We start from the raw sequence: 23,096 nt of genomic DNA, 5'->3' as shown, positions 1-23,096 counted from the left end.
CGACTCGACACGCACGCGTCCTGGCGTTGCTAGGGACCCGGCGGCTCAGCGCGCACGGCGTCCCTAGCGTTGCTAGGCGCCGTGCAGAAAGGGGAGAAGGTGCAGCGGCCGGCTACGGACCGCTGCGCCTAACAGTACCCCCCCCCTTGAGGAGGGGTTAAAGAACCCCTAAAGCCAGGTTTCCGAGGAAATTCCTGAAAAAATAATCTCTTGAGTCTAGGGGCATGTAGATCCCCATCCAGGACCCAAGACCTTTCCTCCGGACCATAGCCCTTCCAGTGAACCAAAAAATAAAGTCGGCCCCGAGAAACTTTTGAATCTAAAACCTTCTCAACCAAGAACTCCTGTTGCCCCTGAACATCCACTGGAGATCTACCCTGGGAGGTCTTCCGAGGAAATCTCCTGGAAGAAACATATTGTTTCAACAGGGAACAGTGGAAAGTATTTCCAATTCTGAGAGATCTTGGCAAGTGTAGCAGAAAAGCAACTGGGTTGACCTTCTTAATGATAAGAAACGGTCCAATAAATTTGGGTCCCAGTCTAGCCGAGGGTTGTCGGAGCTTGATGTTGCGAGTTGACAACCATACCTTATCTCCCACCTTAAAAGTGCAAGGACGTCGGAGCCTATCAGAAAATTTCTTTTCTCGGAAGGCAGCTTTTCTGAGGGCAAGGTGCACTTTTCTCCAAATTGCTCTGAGGTGGGAGGTTAAGGTCAATGAGGAAACTGGAGAATGATGGAAAAAAGAGTTGGCTCTAGGATGAAAACCAAAGACTGAAAAGAATGGGGACTCCTTGGTGGAGGAATGACAAGAGTTATTATAAGCAAATTCGGCCAAAGGAAGAAACTCGGACCAATCATTCTGGAGTTTGGCCGAATACAAGCGTAAGTATTGTTTTAATGATTGGTTGACTCGTTCGGTTTGCCCATTAGACTGTGGATGGTAACCAGAAGTTAAGGACAGTCTCATCTTCAATGATGCACAAAAACGTTTCCAGAATCGTGCGATGAATTGCAGACCCCGATCAGAGACAATATCAGTGGGCAAACCATGGAGCCTGAACACATGGCGAAGGAACAAAACTGCCAACCCTTGAGCAGAGGGTAATCGGGGAAGAGCAATGAAATGAGCCATTTTACTAAAACGGTCCACCACCACCCAAATGACTCGAAATCCGGCTGAAAGGGGAAGGTCTACCACGAAATCCATGGAAATATGAGAGGAACGGCTAAAGGCATGAGTTGCCCAATAGGCAACGAACGAGGGACCTTATGCTGTGCACAAACCTGACAGGAATAGGCAAATTCCTTAACGTCTTTAGAAAGACTAGGCCACCATACTGAGCGAGAGACTAACTCCAAGGTCTTAGTGATACCTGGATGCCCCGAGACTTTGTTGTCATGAAACTCAGTTAAAACAGTGCCTCTCAAAAATTCAGGGACAAAAAGACGACCAGCAGGAGTTAGCCTAGGAGCTTGGTGTTGAAGCTGGTTTAACTGAGTAAATAAATCCTGTGTGAGACCTGCCCGGATGACTGAAGATTGAACTATGGGGGTAGTAACAGGATTGCTATTGTGAACCAGAAGAAAGCAACGTGACAGGGCATCAGCTTTCGTATTCTTGGAACCAGGCCTGAAGGTGATAATAAACCTGAAACGAGTAAAGATCAATGCCCAACGTGCCTGCCGAGCATTAAGCCGTTTAGCTGACTCAATATATTGCAGGTTCTTATGGTCAGTAAATACAGTAATAGTATGCCTAGCTCCCTCCAGCCAATGCCTCCACTCCTCGAAAGCCCATTTTACTGCCAGTAATTTCCGATTACCAACGTCATAGTTGGATTCTGCGGAGGAGAATTTCCTGGACATGAAGGCACAAGGATGTAGTTCCAGAGACTCCGGATCTTCCTGAGAAAGGATGGCCCCCACTCCAACCTCTGAGGCATCAACCTTCACAATAAAGGGAAGCTCCGGATTAGGATGTCTGAGGACAGGAGCCGAGACAAAGGCCTGCTTCAAGGCCCGGAAGGCAAACTCAGCTTCAGGCGACCAATTGGAAGGATCCGCTCCTTTTTTAGTCAAAGCTACTATGGGAGCGACCAGGTCAGAAAAAGTATGAATGAACCGCCTATAATAATTTGCAAACCCTAAAAAGCGCTGAATTGCTTTTAAATTAGTGGGTTGCGCCCAATTAAGAATGGCCTGGAGTTTTTTCGGTTCCATGCAAAATCCCTGGGGAGAAATAACGTACCCCAAAAAAGACACTTCTGTGATGTGAACATCACACTTCTCAAGCTTAGCATATAAATGATTCTCTCGTAGCTTTTGAAGAACCAGACGCACCTGGGTAACATGTTGTTCTATAGACTCAGAGTATATCAAAATGTCGTCTAAATAAACGACCACGAACTTCCCAAGGAAGTCACGGAGAACATCGTTGATGAGGTCTTGAAAAACCGCCGGAGCATTTGACAGGCCAAATGGCATCACCAGGTATTCATAGTGACCCGACTGAGTGCTGAATGCCGTCTTCCACTCATCCCCAGATTTTATTGGGATGAGGTTGTAAGCTCCCCTCAGATCGATTTTTGAAAAGATCACGGCGGAGCGTAACTGATCAAAAAGCACTGAAATCAATGGCAAAGGATAGGTGTTCTTCACAGAGATTTTATTTAGAGCCCTAAAGTCAATGCATGGTCTAAGCGACCCATCTTTTTTCTCAACAAAGAAAAACCCCGCACTCAACGGAGATTTTGAAGGCCTAATAAAGCCTTTCTTAAGGCTTTCCTGAATGTAATTATTCATGGCCGTGGTTTCTGGTCCAGTCAGGGCATATAATCTCCCCTTAGGTAAAGTGGCACCTGGTACTAACTCGATTGCACAGTCATAGGACCGATGGGGAGGCAGAATGTCCGCATTGCCTTTGGAGAACACATCGGCAAAATCCTGATATTCCACAGGAATAAGTTCTGGGACAACTGCCGCAACCCGGACTGGATGAGAAATACATTCCTTAACACAAAAAGGACTCCAATGGGAAATTTCCCCAGACCGCCAATCAATGATGGGATTATGAAAGGCAAGCCAAAGGTGACCCAAAACTACAGGGACTGCTGGACAATGTGTAAGGTAGAATTCTATATCTTCTGAATGTAAGGCCCCTACTGTAAGTAATACTGGAGGTGTGCGGTGAGTAATTATCCCATTGGAAAGCGGACCCCCATCTAACCCGTGCATGGTGATACGTCTATCCAAGGGAATCTGTGGAATGCCTAAAGCCTTAGCCCAAGCTAAGTCCATAAAATTTCCTGCAGCTCCACTGTCGACGAAGGCCGACACTAATGAACCGAGGCTGCCAAAGGAAATTTTAACAGGAACTAATAAAGAATCATTAGAGGAGATAAGCTGCAGACCCAAGTGAACCCCCTCACAATTCACTGGGTCAGAGCGTTTCCCGACTTGTTCGGGCAGTTGCGAGCAATATGTCCCTTACCACCACAGTACAAACAGAGACCAGAATTTAATCTTCTGGTTCTTTCCTCTGGGGACAGCCGGGAGAGACCCATCTGCATGGGCTCCTCGACGTCCTCAGGAAAGGTATAAACACTAGGACTAGGCCTAAAAGTTGTTCCTCTTTCAGCCCTCCGCTCTCGGAGACGACAATCTATTTTAATTGCAAGCTCCATGAGTTTGTCGAGAGTCTCAGGAGCGGGGTACTGAAGGAGACTGTCTTTAATAAGTTCTGACAAACCGAGACGAAACTGACTGCGCAGGGCCGGGTCATTCCAGCCACAGTCGTTCGACCAACGGCGGAATTCGGTACAATACACCTCTGCTGGATTTTTACCTTGTTTAAGAGCACGCAGGTGACTCTCAGCTGACGCCTCTCTATCAGGGTCATCATACAACAGGCCTAACGATTTAAAAAAGGCGTCTACTGATAACAAAGCAGGATCTTCCGTTCTTAACCCAAACGCCCAGGTCTGTGGATCACCCTGGAGCAATGACATAACTATCCCAACCCGCTGAGACTCAGTACCAGAGGACTTAGGCCTTAAACGAAAATAAAGCTTACAAGCTTCCTTAAAATTAAAAAAATCTTTTCGGTTACCCGAAAAACGGTCGGGTAAATGCATCTTTGGTTCTAGGACCACACTCGGGGAGGCTCGCAAAAGATCTTCCTGCGATCTCACCCGAAGAGAAAGGTCCTGAACCATCTGAGTTAGTTCTTGAATTTGGTTAACCAAAAGCTGACCGGGATTTGGTCCTACCCCTGCCGGATTCATGAAGCCGGATTTTACTCTCACCAAAACAGAATGGGAAAAAATAAAAACCCCTCTTTTTTTTTTTTTAATTAAGTTTTGGGCCGGTGATAATGTTATGATTCTGATACTCAGGTCAGGGGTGATCTTATACGGTAGGACCTGAATACCAGAACGTAATGCTGGGAAAGGGGAATGGAAAGGGAATAGCCCCTGGCACCCTATCTCCGTTGTCTCGCCCGTGCTGTCAGTACACTCTTGCGAGACTATGGTTGCTTGGGCCCATGGCAGCCGCGTTTGAAGGGCGGATTACGTCTGCCCAACTCCGATGCCCCCTCAGGTCTTAATGAGAGACAAAGAGTGAACCGAGACAGGGTGATAACAAGGGGCCCTCTAACTGAACAACAAAGCCAGGGGCTACTAACAAAGCTGAAACCAAAGTATGCGCGGATTTCCGCCAGGGAAAAGAACAACAAAATACTCCACTTGTCCACTCTCCTACACGGCACCGCCGAGTACCGGTGAGGACTGTGGAAGTGGATACCTCCGCAAATGCTCCAATAACAGAAAATAATATAAAGCGGTTTAGGCCGCAACTCGCGGCGGAGCCGCCACTTACGAAACCAAGCAAGATCCTCAATCGACTGCCATAGGTAAACGAGGACCAGAAGAACTCCTTAGGAATAGACGGCTACACCAAGACGCAGGAACTCAGAGAATTGGAAAGACCGGGCACAGCAGACCAGGAACAGACGTTCACCAAACATGAGCAGCATGCAGGAAGCTATCACCGGCGTCTGTGTGAGGCACTGAGGAGGCTTAAAACCGGGAACCCTCCAATCAGAGTCCAGAGCCTAATTACCCACAATGTCGTGCAGCTGCCTTGCTGCACGACCAGAGAACATGTGTAGTGCATATAATTAACACCAGCAACGGGGAACGCGGTCCGCCTGTGGCGTCCCCGTTGCTATGGACCCGGCGGCTCGACACGCACGCGTCCTGGCGTTGCTAGGGACCCGGCGGCTCAGCGCACATGGCGTCCCTAGCATTGCTAGGCGCCGTGCAGAAAGGGGAGAAGGTGCAGCGGCTGGCTACGGACCGCTGCGCCTAACAGCACCTTACTAAACATAGAATCCGGCTCAGTGGGACTCATGAAATGGCGACTGGAGTTCCCGGATCTTTCTTTAAAGTTGATCCTAGAGGCCAACACTTACTTGGATAAAACATTGGGTTCCATTTCATACTCAGAAATGCATCAGAAAATCCTACATAGAGCATATGTCACCCCGAAGTTGCGACACCTTATTGGAGCTGCCTCCTCATCCCATTGTTTCAAATGCGCTGCTCCAGACGCAGATCTGGTTCATTGTCTATGGTCCTGCCCTAAGGTACAGGCACTATGGCAAGCACTCCAGTCATATATTACAATAGACCTACAGATACAGTTTGATATTACTAAAACATGGGCATTTTAGGGCATATATCCGAAATCCTCTCCTATCAGGCTGGCTAAAGGACAACGTATTTTATTAATTAAACTAGCAGCTGCTACCAAGAAGACAATCCTCTCCCAGTGGATCTCTGCTGATCCTATACCCATCTCACTAGTACACCCTAGCAGGGGCGAATCCAGAAAAAAATGACAGGGGGGGCAGCATGATAGGGCAAGGGGAGAATGTCTGTGGTACCAGTTGTATTTGCTCACAGTAAAGGGGGGTGGTATCACTACAAGGGGCATGACCTCACAAGATATGCCATACCCGTGAACCACACCCCCTCATTATAGTCACACTGGGAGGTACACACAAAAAACAAGGCCATTCCACTTACCTGCTTGCTATGCTGTGGGTCTTTTGTCTCCTAGTCGATGACCGATCCTTCCGGATGACTGTTCCAAGTAATGGCGGCCTGGCTCCTCTCCACAGCCTGTGCATTATAGTCAGTTGTAAAAATAAAACGGAGATGTCCAGCTCACAGCACTCCCCCTTCAATAACCACAACTCCCCTCCCCCCACCAGTCCCTTCAATGTCCACACCACAACACTTTCACGGCCCCTTCAATGTCTTCAGTACAATACACCCCCAACCATGGCGCCTTCAGTGTCCACTCCACAGCACAGCACTCTCCCAACCCGCGGCACCTTCCAAGGTCAAACACAGGTTTCTTAAGGGCGTTTTCATTTTCGTATAAATATATATATATATATATATATATATATATATATATATATAAAATGTTAATGCCATCCAAGAACGGTGCTCGGAGACAAATAATAGCCAAATATACTTCATGTTGGCACATCTCTGCCTCACTGACAGCAGCAAATCCCCGCCTCATTGACAGCAGCACATCACCGCCTCACTGATAGCAGCACATCTCTGCCTCACTGACAGCAGCACATCTCTGCCTCACTGACAGCAGCACATCCCTGCCTCACTGACAGCAGCACATCCCTGCCTCACTGACAGCAGCACATCCCTGCCTCACTGACAGCAGCACATCTCTCCCTCACTAACAGCAGCACATCCCCGCCTCACTGACAGCAGCACATCCCCACCTCACTGACAGCAGCACATCCCTGCCTCACTGACAGCAGCACATCTCTCCCTCACTAACAGCAGCACATCCCCGCCTCACTGACAACAGCACATCCCCACCTCAATGACAGCGGCACATCCCCACCTCACTGACAGCAGCACATCACCGCCTCACTGACAGCAGCACATCTCTGCCTCACTGACAGCAGCACATCCCTGCCTCACTGACAGCAGCACATCCCTGCCTCACTGACAGCAGCACATCCCTGCCTCACTGACAGCAGCACATCTCTCCCTCACTAACAGCAGCACATCCCCGCCTCACTGACAGCAGCACATCCCTGCCTCACTGACAGCAGCACATCCCTGCCTCACTGACAGCAGCACATCTCTCCCTCACTAACAGCAGCACATCCCCGCCTCACTGACAACAGCACATCCCCACCTCAATGACAGCGGCACATCCCCACCTCACTGACAATGGCACATCCCCGCCTCACTGAGAGCAGCTCATCCCCGCCTCACTGACAGCGGCACACCCCCGCTTCACTGACAGCGGTGCATCCCTGCCCCACTGACAGCGGCGCATCCCCGCCTCACTGACAGCAGGGCATCCCCGCCTCACTGAGAGGCGCATCTCCGCCTCACTGACAGTGGCGCATCCCCGCCTCACTGACAACAGCACATTACTGCCTCACTGACAGTGATGCATCCCCGCCTCACTGACAACAGCGCATCACTGCCTCACTGACAGCAGCACATTTCCGCCTCACTGATAGCAGCACATCCCCGCCTCACTGACAACAGCGCATCACTGCCTCACTGACAGAAGCACATCCTGCCTCACTGAGCGCAATTTAAATAAAAAATGTATGTGTGTAGTGGGCATGTGTGCAGTATTATGTGTACAAGGGACATGTGTACAGTAGGCATAAGTGTTGTGGGCATATGTGTAATAGTGGACATGTGTGCAATATGCAAGTGGGCATGTGTGCAGTATGTATGTGCGCAGTGGGCATATGTGCAGTGGGCATGTGTGCAGTATGTATGTGCGCAGTGGGCATATGTGCAGTGGGCATGTGTGCAGTGTGTATGTGTGCAGTGGGCATGTGTTCAGTATGTATGTGTGCAGTGGGCATACGTGCAGTTGGCATGTGTGCAGTATGTATTTGTGCAGTGGGCATATGTGCAGTATGTATGTGTGCAGTGGGCATGTGTGCAGTGGGCATGTGTTCAGTATGTATGTGTGCAGTGGGCATACGTGCAGTTGGCATGTGTGCAGTATGTATGTGTGCAGTGGGCATATGTGCAGTATGTATGTGTGCAGTATGTATGTGTGCAGTGGCGGAAGTGCAGTGGGCACGTGTGCAGTATGTATGTGTGCAGTGGGCATGTGTGCAGTATGTATGTGTGACTGTGCAACATACATGTATGTGTGAAATATATGTATATAGAGCTTCGGCATGTTCTGACAGCCAGTGAGGGGTTAGTTCTGCACCAGAGTGCACACACGCTGCCATCTGGGTGTGACAGGGAAGATATACAGCACATTAGTTGGCTCTGGCTACAGGCTGAAGCCAGAACACAGGGTTATCAGCCCAGGGTCACAGCCCGTAAAACGGAGCTGTATTATGGGGTCAGCGCACAGACTCACAGTACTACGGAGCTAACACAGTCACACCAAAGTTCCTGTCATCCAAGTACCAGCGTGTGTCACGTATTTACAGCCTCCTTACACATTGTAGTGTCACAGCCTCAGCACATTGCTGTCACTGCTGCAACTCACCAGTGTCAGTGTGCGTGGCCAGCTCCGCTCCAATCTCATGCTGAGCTGACGCCTCCACAGGGCTCCGAGCCCTGTCAGCATGCATTTGAATAGTCCAGCCCACCTAATGATAGGCACAACAGCTGACCTATCTTCACTCCTGCAGGTGTGTGCCTGCTTCTACTTGTAGAGGAGACAGAGCTGGAGGCAGACCAGGGGAGGAGCCATCACGGAAGTAGTCAGTTAACGCTGCCTGATCGCTGCAGTGCTGCTGCTCACGTTTGAAAAAAAAAAGTGCTAAAAATGACAGGTGGGGCACGGGCCTGTGTGCCCCTCCCCTGGATCCGCCACTGCACCCTAGGATCTCTCATCTTTTCCACCTTGACTGGACTAACACCACTTTACAGAAGGAAAAACTGACGGTACAATATTTTCATATTTGGTTACCCTATGTTCTGACTCTTCCCCCGATCATAAAAGAGGCTCTACGAAAATGTTTTAAGGATACTAAATGGTATCTTTTGGAGACTCTTGATTCCGCAGCCCCCTTCTGATCGTATTGCTCCTAAATGTTCAACTGGACCAATTGTTACTGCTCTCTTTTGTTGATACAATACTTGTTTACCTCCTCTAATGTATAGTTTTGATATTGCTCGGGATCTACGTGGAGCACTATTACAATCACAACTACTTTTACTATTACGGTATTACTTATCTCTCAATGTTCTCATGTATAACTTGTTGTCTATCATTTGTATGTTTTTGATGTTCACCTGTCAATAAAAAACTTTTGGAAAAAAAAAAAAAAAGATGGACCTGACCAGGGCTGCTTATCACGGTAGTACAGCAGCAGATGTGCAGCAGTCCCCCTGTTAATGGTCACAAAAACAGTCCCCATAGGTTTCCATAGGGACTATGTAAAAGCTACCATTTATTGACCAAGCTCTTAAATGCTTTACCCTCTAGCTAACGCTATCAACACTGAAAAAAAAAAAAGGATGGCGTTTTGTTAAACAGCACTTGCACATGTGTGGCCCTGTGGCAGCAGAGGTATAGCTAGGTGCCATGGTGCCCGGAGCAAGGCTATGTTTCGGCACCCCCTACCCTGTATTGAATTGTGGGCATGTTACATTTTAAAAGACAAAATATTAAAAAATCCTAAATTGGTGACAGGGTCGGTTCTAGACCTTGTGGATCTCAGGGCAAAAGATTTCCCCATGTTTAAAATAGGGACAGTACGCACCTAAGGCGCACAACAAAAATATAGGGGAAATGGGTGTGGCCACAGAATAGTTTCAGTTCAGATTGCACCTTACAGTATTGTCCGTTATTCACATTACACCAAAATAGTGTCCGTTAGTCACTTTACGCCACACAGTATAGCCCCTTATACACGTTACGCCACACAGTAGAGCCCCTTATACACGTTATGCCACACAGTAAAGCCCCTTATACACGTTACGCCACACAGTAAAGCCCCTTATACATGTTATGCCACAGTAGAGCCATTTATACATGTTACACCACAGTAGAGCCGCTTATACATGTTAATCTGCAGCTTTTAATGCAGAGAGAGGTGCTGCAGCAGCAGCTGGGACAGAGAGAGGTGCTGCTGCAGCCGGGGCAGAAAGAGGTTCTGCAGCAGCTGGGGCAGAGAGTAGTGTAGAAGAACAGAAGTAATCCTGCTGCACAGCTGCACGCAGACATTGAGAAAAATAAAGAGGGTAGCAGAGCTCCGGCATGTGCTGGCTGTCAGTGTCTCCTGCTGTCGCCTATGGCCTGCCCTGTTCCCTACATAGTCTCGGAGTCAATGTGCGCCCTTCTGCTTCTCCTTCTTCTGCTCTGCAGCTGCCTGTACATCGGCCCGCGGTATAGTGGATGGAGGGAGGGGTGCAGGCGGCTACGCGCCCTCTAACTTTTCCAGCACCCCTGGAGCCACCCTCGCTACACCCCTGTGTGGCAGCACATCCACATTAGCTCAGCCTGATGCAAAATAGTAGGTAAAGTGATCGTGTAAGTAAGAAGCCAATCACTGCATCTGACTATTGTTAAATTCCCCCGCAGAGTAATAACAAATCGCCAATAGATGCACATTAAAGAATGTTTCGTCGTGGGGCTCTTCCACACATTTCAATAAACAGGCCCCTAAGTCTGTCATTATTTTGGATGTTAGAGACCCATCTCATGAGGGTCACCTGACGTGGCAGATGGGCAAGCTTTTTTGGCCTAAAACGTACAATTGTGATGCATTTATACTCAGGGCTGTTTCTTGCCAATTTGGCTCCCAGTGCGAGATTTAAAAATGCGCCCCCCCATGACATAAAAAAATGTGCCCCCCCCCACACACACACACACCTAGATAAAAAAAACAAAAACTTGCGTGCACACCCGGCAAGGGGGCGTGGCCTCATCTAAATGGGTGTGGCCTCATTTAAATGGGCATGGCCTCGTCTGAAAAGACTACCTCACAATCCAGTTTTTGACCCTGGTCCAACAGATTACGACCACCACAGGGGAAAAAAATTCTACCATATTAAGACCCACACAGTAATGCCCCCTGCACCATATTATGCCACACACCGCAATGCCCTTAATACATTAAATCCCCACACTACGGCAGGCAAGAGTCCCCATTTCACACATTACGGCAGGTGTGCCCATTTTACACATTGAGAGAGAGAGAGAATACTTACAGAGGCGATTACCGCTCTTCGGCCCGCCTCACCAGTCGCTCCTCGCGCCGGCCTTTCCCTCTTCCTAACTTGAATCCCCCTCTGTACTCCGCTCGGGGAGGGGGAAATTCGCGGAGTGACGGGGTTGTGTCATGACGTAACGACGCAACCGCATCATTCCGTGAAACTCCGCCCCCCAAGCGGGTTACTCGGGGAGAAATAGGAGGGGGAAGCAGGGAGCCACAGTTAGTGCCGCGGCGGGCGCCCAGTGCGGTTGCACTGCTCGCCTGCCCCAAGAAACGGCCCTGTTTATACTCCATAAAAATTCTAGAGTTTATCAAAATACTTTTGATTATCAGCATTTATATTATAGGGTGCACCTGCATTATCTTTTTTCTGCATGGCAATAAATAAAATAGATGACTGTAACTCGCCTCTGTAATAAGTGACTTTTTTGTGCCTGCGTGTAGCGTTAGTCTTGTCGAGTCCCTCCAGCATTTCTTGGAATGTTCCCATGATGTTGGCTCTTATCCCAGAGAACAACAAGAATGGAGCTCTCAGTTGTTGCTGGGTAGCTTTCAGGATCACCACATCTGTGAGACGCCTGGACGTAGAGTAATGTGACACAAATAGTCAGCAGCAGGATCCTGGTCTGGTAACGAGTGAATACAGAGGAGAAGTGTAAATCATTTGGCTTATTTATATAGGACAGGATGGAGCGGACAAACGTGGCTTTAGCACCAGCCAATTGGGAGAGAGCTGGGGTGGAGATTGGGGTTTATAAGGGCGCTGATTCCCCGTGGGCGGAAGAAGCAAGTAAGGGGTCCATGCAGTCCTTATGCGGGTACACACTAGAGCGACAGGGATTCGTTCCGACATCGGAACGAATACACATCCGCCCAGATCATGTGTACACACTGGGGCGATGCTAATGACGGACGGAACAAACATGTTCTGTCCTTCATTAACATACTACAGGACGGCAGTGACAACGCTTGGTTAGACATGCAGCACATCCTACCAAGTGTCCGCCGCTAGTGACCGTGGCAGCGCGCAATCCCCCGTATACACTGAGCGATGTATGCAATATGTCGTTATGAGACGGCATATTGTGCCGACATCGCTCTAGTGTGTACTCAGCTTTAGAGTACAAATACAATAATATTGTGTTCATTTCCACATACATACTGACTTATTGGCTCTGGGCATATACTTTTGATATGAGGTATTTTGTGTCATCCAGTTGCACATGGAAGCTGAAATGTGATTACTCTACTCCAGGGGGGGGGGGCACAATGGGGAGCGGTGAGAGGGTGTGATGGCTTGCTACAGGGGGTGGTAGGTGGGAGCGTGATGCTGCAAAGGGGGTGGTGCAGGGGCATGGTTGCATGTTTGTATTATCAAGGCCACGCGTCCTGCTATACAGTGCCAATATTACCAGCATTGTACAACGGGGGCTGTCTATGATGATGCCCACATTACTCAGTAAGTAGGTGACTGGATGGCAGTAGATGGCGGCAGCAGGAGACTTACCACCCAATTTTCTGGAGCCTCACACCCGTTAAGGGAGAGTGGGCAAGTATGGATGAAGCGTTCTTGTACACAACCATTTTAACCAGAAAACACACACAACGACCCCATAACACACCCATAAGACACAGCATCTTCATATATCTGATTGGTCACCTCCCAGGAACGCTTAATACATCTGGTACATTTCAGATACTGCGCGTCTGTATCAGTGCTCCGATTCAGTGCACTAACAATCAGGATGACCGCACGCTGACAGTTAGTCTGTGGTGGATTTCCCACTAGGCACGTGCCTAGGGGTGACACTTGCTGGGGGCGGCGGCACAACATACTCACTGCATGAGAGCCCTGCTAGGCCGATGGCCAGAGGAGACCAGGTGATTATTTGTTTTTGTTATTCCAACGTATTTTTTTATTTTATGACTGGTGAGGGGGGAGGGGTAATGGTCAGTAAATTGTGGTGGAGGGGGGTAAGGTTGAGGGGGTGTATCGGGATGCCGGCATTCGGGATTCAGGCGGTCAGCATCCCGATGCGCTCGCCACGGGTTCTATTCCCACTCTATGGGTGTCATGGACATCCACGAGTGGGAATAGTCCCTGTTGGTCGGCATGCCGACCGCCGATATTGTGAGGGGGCCCCGCTTGACCACAAGGAGAGTGCACATGGGCGCCTACGCAGGCACCCACACATGTGTGGCAGTCCCACCGCCACCGTATCCAAACACAGCATGCTGCGGTTGGGCCGGATGGCAGGACGAGGGGATTTCAAGGTGAACACGTACATTTCAATGTATGTGTTCACACAGTGCGGCTGTGCCGCACTGTGTGCTATTGAAATCCCGTGTGTCACTGGCCGGATCCTGTTCTGCGGAATCCCGCAGAACAGGATCCGTGTGAACACAAAACACAACGGGATTTCGACTTTTTAAGGTCGAATCCTGATTCTACCTATTCAATATTTTGCTAAATTTTTCGACAAGTCGATAAATTCGACTTGTCAAAAAGCACGTGGATCGGCGGAATAGCTGCCGATCCACGTGTTTATGTCGAAAATGGGGCCAAAATCGACAGGTTTTGGCCCCCTTTTCGACCATCTCAGTCCGACATCAAAATGATGTCGGACTGAGATGCGGACCCAGAGGAGGAGAGGCGGGGGAGCCGCCGGGAGATGGGGGAACAGCTGGCGGCCATACAGGGAGATCAGCGCTACAGTAGCGCTGCAGCTGGATGTCACTCAGCCGCCCAACCTCACGGCAGCTTCCACCCGGCTCCAGCACGCTAGGGGTTGTCGGATCCATTCCGACAAATACATGTCGGAATGGATCCGACTTTAATTGAATATACCCCTATGTGTGGCCATAGCCATAAGCATACCAATCTATGAGAGATTATAACATACACAGTACAAAATGTTTCAAAGTGAGCTAAACTAAACCTGAATGATAGTAAATAGGTGGATTTGCAGAACCAAGTAAAGATAGTACTAAATGAGCAACATTTGCATATGTATTGCCACGTCATATAAACATAATCTCTTTGAATGTAATTTGATTACATGGAAAACAGGGGACGGCGATGCTTTCTCGGAGACTAGAAAGGACATGATTAGCCAGCATCTGCTCACTGTCAGGCACTACCTTCCACCAGCACACATTACTGCCTAACCCACAGAGCACCTTCATCGCAGCTACAACAGAAAACACCAAGGTCATACATATTCCCTCTGGGATCCGGTCTGAAGATCGACAGTGTCTAGGTCGACAATGTTTTGGTCGACCACTATTGGTCGACAGTCACTAGGTCGACATGGATGGAAGGTCGACAGGGTTTCTAGGTCGACATGTGCTAGGTCGACAGGTCTAAAGGTCAACATGAGTTTAAAAAAAAAAAAAATTTGGGGGGGGATTTTTTCATACTTAACGATCCACGTGGACTACTATTGGAACGGTAAAGTGTGCCAAGCGAAGCGGTAGCGGAGCGAAGGCACCATGCTCGAAGCATGGCGAGCGAAGCGAGCCATGCGAGGGGACGCGGTGCACTAATTTGGGATCCCGGTCACTTTACGAAGAAAACGACACAAAAAAATAAATAAAAATCCTCATGTCGACCTTTAGACCTGTCTACCTAGCACATGTCGACCTAGAAACCCTGTCGACCTTCCATCCATGTCGACATAGTGACTGTCGACCTATAGTGGTCGACCTAAACATTGTCGACCTAGATACTGTCGATAAAACGAACCACACCCATTCCCTCTCCCCCTCCTCTTCCTCTCCCAGTGGGAAAAATCACAGGGAAGTGCACAAATAATAAGAATTTACTTACCGATAATTCTATTTCTCGGAGTCCGTAGTGGATGCTGGGGTTCCTGAAAGGACCATGGGGAATAGCGGCTCCGCAGGAGACAGGGCACAAAAAGTAAAGCTTTAGGATCAGGTGGTGTGCACTGGCTCCTCCCCCTATGACCCTCCTCCAAGCCTCAGTTAGGTACTGTGCCCGGACGAGCATACACAATAAGGAAGGATTTATGAATCCCGGGTAAGACTCATACCAGCCACACCAATCACACTGTACAACCTGTGATCTGAACCCAGTTAACAGTATGATAACAGCGGAGCCTCTGAAAGGATGGCTCACAACAATAATAACCCGATTTTTGTAACTATGTACAAGTAATGCAGATAATCCGCACTTGGGATGGGCGCCCAGCATCCACTACGGACTCCGAGAAATAGAATTATCGGTAAGTAAATTCTTATTTTCTCTATCGTCCTAGTGGATGCTGGGGTTCCTGAAAGGACCATGGGGATTATACCAAAGCTCCCAAACGGGCGGGAGAGTGCGGATGACTCTGCAGCACCGAATGAGAGAACTCCAGGTCCTCCTTAGCCAGGGTATCAAATTTGTAGGATTTTACAAACGTGTTTGCCCCTGACTAAATAGCCGCTCGGCAAAGTTGTAAAGCCGAGACCCCTCGGGCAGCCGCCCAAGATGAGCCCACCTTCCTTGTGGAATGGGCATTTACATATTTTGGCTGTGGCAGGCCTGCCACAGAATGTGCAAGCTGAATTGTATTACACATCCAACTAGCAAAAGTCTGCTTAAAAGCAAGAGCACCCAGTTTGTTGGGTGCATACAGGATAACAGCAAGTCAGTTTTCCTGACTCCAGCCGTCCTGGAACCTATATTTTCAGGGCCCTGACCACATCTAGCAACTTGGAGTCCTCCAAGTCCCTAGTAGGCGCAAGACACCACAATAAGCTGGTTCAGGTGAAACACTGACACCACCTTAGGGAGAGAACTGGGGACGAGTCCGCAGCTCTGCCCTGTCCGAATGGACAAACAGATATGGGCTTTTTTGAGAAAAAAACCACCAATTTGACACTCGCCTGGTCCAGGCCAGGTCCAAGAGCATGTTCACTTTTCATGTGAGATGCTTCAAATCCACAGATTTGACTGGTTTCAAACCAATGTGTTTTGAGGAATCCCAGAACTACGTTGAGATCCCACAGTGCCACTGGAGGCACAAAAGGGGGTTGTATATGCAATACTCCCTTGACAAACTTCTGGACTTCAGGAACTGAAGCCAATTCTCTCTGGAAGAAAAATCGACAGGGCCGAAATTTGAACCTTAATGGACCCCAATTTGAGGCCCATAGACACTCCTGTTTGCAAGAAATGCAGGAATCGACCGAGTTGAAATTTCTTCGTGGGGCCTTCCTGGCCTCACACCACGCAACATATTTTCGCCACATGTGGTGATAATGTTGTGCGGTCACCTCCTTTCTGGCTTTGACCAGGGTAGGAATGACCTCTTCCTGAATGCCTTTTCCCTTAGGATCCGGCGTTCCACCGCCATGCCGTCAAACGCAGCTGCGGTAAGTCTTGGAACAGACATGGTACTTGCTGAAACAAGTCCCTTCTTAGCGGCAGAGGCCATAAGTCCTCTGTGAGCATCTCTTGAAGTTCCGGGTACCAAGTCCTTCTTGGCCAATCCGGAGCCATGAGTATAGTTCTTACTCCTCTACGTCTTATAATTCTCAGTACCTTAGGTATGAAAAGCAGAGGATGGAACACATACACCGACTGGTACACCCACGGTGTTACCAGAACGTCCACAGCTATTGCCTGAGGGTCTCTTAACCTGGCGCAATACCTGTCCCGTTTTTTGTTCAGACGGGACGCCATCATGTCCACCTTTGGTAATTCCCAACGGTTTACAATTATGTGGAAAACTTCCCCATGAAGTTCCCACTCTGCCGGGTGGAGGTCGTGCCTACTGAGGAAGTCTGCTTCCCAGTTTCCATTCCCGGAATGAAACACTGCTGACAGTGCTATCACATGATTTTCCGCCCAGCGAAAAGTCCTTGCAGTTTTTGCCACTGCCCTCCTGCTTCTTGTGCCGCCCTGTCTATTTACGTGGGCGACTGCCGTGATGTTTTATCCCACTGGATCAATACCGGCTGACCTTGAAGCAGAGGTCTTGCTAAGCTTAGAGCATTATAAATTTACCTTTAGCTATATTTATGTGGAGAAAAATCTCCAGACTTGATCACACTCCCTGGAAATTTTTTCCTTGTGTGACTGCTCCCCAGCCTCTCGGGCTGGCCTCCGTGGTCACCAACATCCAAAACTGAATGCCGAATCTGCGGCCCTCTAGAAGATGAGCACTCTGTAACCACCACAGGAGAGACACCCTTGTCCTTGGATATAGGGTTATCCGCTGATGCATCTGAAGATGCGATCCGGACCATTTGTCCAGCAGATCCCACTGAAAAGTTCTTGCATGAAATCTGCCGACTGGAATTGCTTCGAAGGAAGTCACCATTTTTTTACCATGGCCCTTGTGCAATGATGCACTGATTTTAGGAGGTTCCTGACTAGCTCGGATAACTCCCTGGCTTTCTCTTCCGGGAGAAACACCTTTTTCTGGGCTGTGTCCAGAATCATCCCTAAGCACAGGAGACTTGTTGTCGGGATCAGCTGCGATTTTGGAATATTTAGAATCCACCCCTGCTGTTGTAACAGTATCCGAGATAGTGCTACTCCGACCTCCAACTGTTCCCTGGACTTTGCCCTTATCAGGAGATCGTCCAAGTAAGGGATAATTAAGACGCCTTTTCTTCGAAGAAGAACCATCATTTCGGCCATTACCTTGGTAAAGACCCGGGGTGCCGTAGACAATCCAAACGGCAGCGTCTGAAACTGATAGTGACAGTTCTGTACCACGAACCTGAGGTACCCTTAGTGATAAGGGCAAATTTGGGACATGGCCCGGTTCGTTATCACTGCTCTGAGTGACTCCATCTTGATTTGAACCTTTGTAAGTGTTCAAATTTTTTTAGATTTAGAATAGGTCTCACCTAGCCTTCTGGCTTCAGTACCACAATATAGTGTGGAATAATACCCCTTTTCTTGTTGTAGGAGGGGTAATTTAATTATCACCTGCTGGGAATACAGCTCGTGAATTTTTTCCCATACTGCCTCCTTGTCGGAGGGAGACCTTGGTAAAGCAGACTTCAGGAGCCTGCGCAGGGGAAACGTCTCGACATTCCAAACTATACCCCTGGGATACTACTTGTAGGATCCAGGGGTCCTGTACGGTCTCAGCGTCATGCTGAGAGCTTGTCAGAAGCGGTGGAACGCTTCTGTTCCTGGGAATGGGCTGCCTGCTGCAGTCTTCTTCCCTTTCCTCTATCCCTGGGCAGATATGACTCTTATAGGGACGAAAGGACTGAAGCTGAAAAGACGGTGTCTTTTTCTGCAGAGATGTGACTTAGGGTAAAAACGGTGGATTTTCCAGCAGTTGCCGTGGCCAGTGCTAGATTAACGTCCACATGGGCCTGGAGCTGAAATTTGCGAAAGGCCTATTGTGTACCGCTGCAGCTGATCGGATTAAGGAGGTGAGAGCAGGGGATATGTTATCCTGAGGCCCTCTCCGTGCCTGCCGTCAACCACTAGCCGATTGCATGTATTTTTATTAGGAAGTTCAACTGTGGGAGAGACCCTACTCTATGTGTTCAGTGGTTTCCTCTAATATTCCCACCATGCACCTTGAAGCTGAGTACCCAACATGGGGGGTCATTCCGAGTTGATCGTAGCTGTGCTAAATATAGCACACCTACGATCATGAACTTAGACATGCGGGGGGACGCCCAGCACAGGGCTAGTCTGCCCCGCATGACAGTGCCGCCCCCCCCCCCCCCCCCCCCGCACAAATATAAAAGCAGTTCCGACCCGCCCGCTGTGCTGCGATAAAACTGCAGCGAGCGATCGGGTCGCACACATCAGCACCCATGGTCAGTACACATCAGCGGTGGCCGCTGATTTACATTTGCCATTAGAGGAGGCATCATATAGAAGGAGCAGTGAAGGATAGCTGCAGCTCCGTTACATCTCTGTTGAGCAGCAGAGGACTTCAAATATCGGCTTTATCAGCCACAAGTTGAATTAAAAGGAAGACTGCGGAGTAGTTGCTTAAAAGCATTGTGCTTATATAATATATTAGATACATTTTAAGGGCATAGATGGTACCTACCTACAACCACTTTATAGTGTAGCTACTGTATATCAAGAAAAATATTTTTTTGTGTCTGTGAAAGGGTGAGAACTGTATTGTCTGTCTGTCCTTGGGCGCTAAAATAGTTTAAAAAATTGTTCACTCATTATTACCATATTTATTTAACTGTTCAGACCCCATTTCTAGTCACTGCAGTAAATGATAAAATGAATAAAATTCTTAGCTGTTGACTGTTTGAAAAAATAAGAATTTACTTACCGATAATTCTATTTCTCGGAGTCCGTAGTGGATGCTGGGGTTCCTGAAAGGACCATGGGGAATAGCGGCTCCGCAGGAGACAGGGCACAAAAAGTAAAGCTTTCCGATCAGGTGGTGTGCACTGGCTCCTCCCCCTATGACCCTCCTCCAAGCCTCAGTTAGGTACTGTGCCCGGACGAGCGTACACAATAAGGGAGGAATTTTGAATCCCGGGTAAGACTCATACCAGCCACACCAATCACACCGTACAACTTGTGATCAAACCCAGTTAACAGTATGATAACAGAGGAGCCTCTGAAAGATGGCTTCCTAAACAATAACCCGAATTAGTTAACAATAACTATGTACAATTATTGCAGATAATCCGCACTTGGGATGGGCGCCCAGCATCCACTACGGACTCCGAGAAATAGAATTATCGGTAAGTAAATTCTTATTTTCTCTATCGTCCTAGTGGATGCTGGGGTTCCTGAAAGGACCATGGGGATTATACCAAAGCTCCCAAACGGGCGGGAGAGTGCGGATGACTCTGCAGCACCGAATGAGAGAACTCCAGGTCCTCCTTAGCCAGAGTATCAAATTTGTAAAATTTTACAAACCTGTTCTCCCCTGACCACGTAGCTGCTCGGCAAAGTTGTAATGCCGAGACCCCTCGGGCAGCCGCCCAAGATGAGCCCACCTTCCTTGTGGAGTGGGCCTTTACAGATTTAGGCTGTGGCAGGCCTGCCACAGAATGTGCAAGTTGGATTGTGCTACAGATCCAACGAGCAATCGTCTGCTTAGACGCAGGAGCACCCATCTTGTTGGGTGCATACAATATAAACAACGAGTCAGATTTTCTGACTCCAGCTGTCCTTGCAATATATATTTTTAATGCTCTGACAACGTCCAGTAACTTGGAGTCCTCCAAGTCACTTGTAGCCGCAGGCACTACAATAGGCTGGTTCAGATGAAATGCTGACACCACCTTAGGGAGAAAATGCGGACGAGTCCGCAGTTCTGCCCTGTCCGAATGGAAAATCAGATATGGGCTTTTGTAAGATAAAGCTGCCAGTTCTGACACTCTCCTGGCCGAAGCCAGTGCTAGTAACATGGTCACTTTCCATGTGAGATATTTTAAATCCACCTTTTTTAGTGGTTCAAACCAATGAGATTTTAGAAATTCCAAAACCACATTGAGATCCCACGGTGCCACTGGAGGCACCACAGGAGGCTGTATATGCAGCACTCCCTTAACAAAAGTCTGGACTTCAGGAACTGAAGCCAATTCTTTTTGAAAGAAAATCGACAGGGCCGAAATTTGAACCTTAATAGATCCCAATTTGAGACCCATAGACAATCCTGATTGCAGGAAATGTAGGAATCGACCCAGTTGAAATTCCTCCGTCGGAGCACTCCGATCCTCGCACCACGCAACATATCTTCGCCAAATGCGGTGATAGTGTTGCACGGTTACTTCCTTCCTTGCTTTAATCAAAGTAGGAATGACTTCTTCCGGCATGCCTTTTTCCTTTAGGATCCGGCGTTCAACCGCCATGCCGTCAAACGCAGCCGCGGTAAGTCTTGAAACAGACAGGGACCCTGCTGAAGCAAGTCCCTCCTTAGAGGTAGAGGCCACGGATCTTCCGTGATCATCTCTTGAAGTTCCGGGTACCAAGTCCTTCTTGGCCAATCCGGAACCACTAGTATCGTTCTTACGCCTCTTTGCCGTATAATTCTCAATACTTTTGGTATGAGAGGCAGAGGAGGAAACACATACACCGACTGGTACACCCAAGGCGTTACCAGCGCGTCCACAGCTATTGCCTGCGGATCTCTTGACCTGGCGCAATACCTGTCCAGTTTTTTGTTGAGGCGAGACGCCATCATGTCCACCATTGGTCTTTCCCAACGGGTTACCAGCATGTGGAAGACTTCCGGATGAAGTCCCCACTCTCCCGGGTGAAGGTCGTGTCTGCTGAGGAAGTCTGCTTCCCAGTTGTCCACTCCCGGGATGAACACTGCTGACAGTGCTATCACATGATTCTCTGCCCAGCGAAGAATCCTTGCAGCTTCTGCCATTGCACTCCTGCTTCTTGTGCCGCCCTGTCTGTTTACATGGGCGACTGCCGTGATGTTGTCCGACTGGATCAACACCGGTTTTCCTTGAAGCAGAGGTTCTGCCTGGCTTAGAGCATTGTAGATTGCTCTTAGTTCCAGAATGTTTATGTGAAGAGACGTTTCCAGGCTCGTCCACACTCCCTGGAAGTTTCTTCCTTGTGTGACTGCTCCCCAGCCTCTCAGGCTGGCGTCCGTGGTCACCAGGATCCAATCCTGTATGCCGAATCTGCGGCCCTCCAATAGATGAGCACTCTGCAACCACCACAGAAGAGATACCCTTGTCCTTGGAGACAGGGTTATCCGCTGGTGCATCTGAAGATGCGACCCTGACCATTTGTCCAACAGATCCCTCTGGAAAATTCGTGCATGGAATCTGCCGAATGGAATTGCTTCGTAAGAAGCCACCATTTTTCCCAGGACTCTTGTGCATTGATGTACAGACACCTTTCCTGGTTTTAGGAGGTTCCTGACAAGCTCGGATAACTCCTTGGCTTTTTCCTCCGGGAGAAAAACCTTTTTCTGAACCGTGTCCAGAATCATCCCTAGGAACAGCAGACGAGTTGTCGGCATTAACTGGGATTTTGGAATATTCAGAATCCAGCCGTGCTGTTTTAGCACTTCTTGAGACAGTGCTAATCCCCTCTCTAGCTGTTCTCTGGACCTTGCCCTTATTAGATCGTCCAAGTATGGGATAATTAATACGCCTTTTCTTCGAAGAAGAATCATCATCTCGGCCATTACCTTTGTAAAGACCCGAGGTGCCGTGGACAATCCGAACGGCAGCGTCTGAAACTGATAGTGACAGTTTTGTACAACGAACCTGAGGTACCCCTGGTGTGAGGGGTAAATTGGAACGTGGAGGTACGCATCCTTGATGTCCAAGGACACCATAAAGTCCCCTTCTTCCAGGTTCGCTATCACTGCTCTGAGTGACTCCATTTTGAACTTGAACTTCTTTATGTACAGGTTCAAGGACTTCAGATTTAGAATAGGTCTTACCGAGCCGTCCGGCTTCGGTACCACAAATAGAGTGGAATAATACCCCTTTCCCTGTTGTAGAAGAGGTACCTTGACTATCACCTGCTGAGAGTACAGCTTGTGAATGGCTTCCAAAACCGTCTCCCTTTCGGAGGGGGACGTTGGTAAAGCAGACTTCAGGAAACGGCGAGGCGGATCTGTCTCTAGTTCCAACCTGTACCCCTGAGATATTATCTGCAGGATCCAGGGATCTACCTGCGAGTGAGCCCACTGCGCGCTGAAATTCTTGAGACGACCGCCCACCGCCCCCGAGTCCGCTTGAGAAGCCCCAGCGTCATGCTGAGGCTTTTGTAGAAGCGGGGGAGGGCTTCTGTTCCTGGGAAGGAGCTGCCTGTTGGTGTCTCTTCCCCCTTCCTCTGCCTCGTGGCAGATATGAATATCCCTTTGCTCTCTTGTTTTTAAAGGAACGAAAGGG

At 48.8% G+C, this 23,096-nt stretch overlaps 1 protein-coding gene across 4 annotated transcripts in view; it reads right to left on the bottom strand.

Annotated features, from left to right (window-relative positions):
* Window positions 1-23,096, bottom strand: part of LOC134933461 (cationic amino acid transporter 2-like) — a 170,239-nt gene that overhangs the window by 109,081 nt on the left and 38,062 nt on the right. The window contains exons 1-2 of one of the 4 annotated variants that reach the window (XM_063928687.1): window positions 8,585-8,616; window positions 6,091-6,186 (exon numbers count right to left, since the gene is read on the bottom strand). The exons of 2 other annotated variants lie outside the window; for them this stretch is intronic. The gene's annotated coding sequence lies outside the window, so the exon portion shown is untranslated. Of the gene's footprint in view, window positions 1-6,090; window positions 6,187-8,584; window positions 8,617-23,096 lie in introns of those variants that run through there. One more of the 4 variants, XM_063928686.1, reaches the window with a different exon arrangement.

Source organism: Pseudophryne corroboree, chromosome 6, assembly GCF_028390025.1.
Source record: "Pseudophryne corroboree isolate aPseCor3 chromosome 6, aPseCor3.hap2, whole genome shotgun sequence".
Taxonomy (NCBI): domain Eukaryota; kingdom Metazoa; phylum Chordata; class Amphibia; order Anura; family Myobatrachidae; genus Pseudophryne; species Pseudophryne corroboree.
This window is presented reverse-complemented; position numbering and strand designations above follow the sequence as displayed.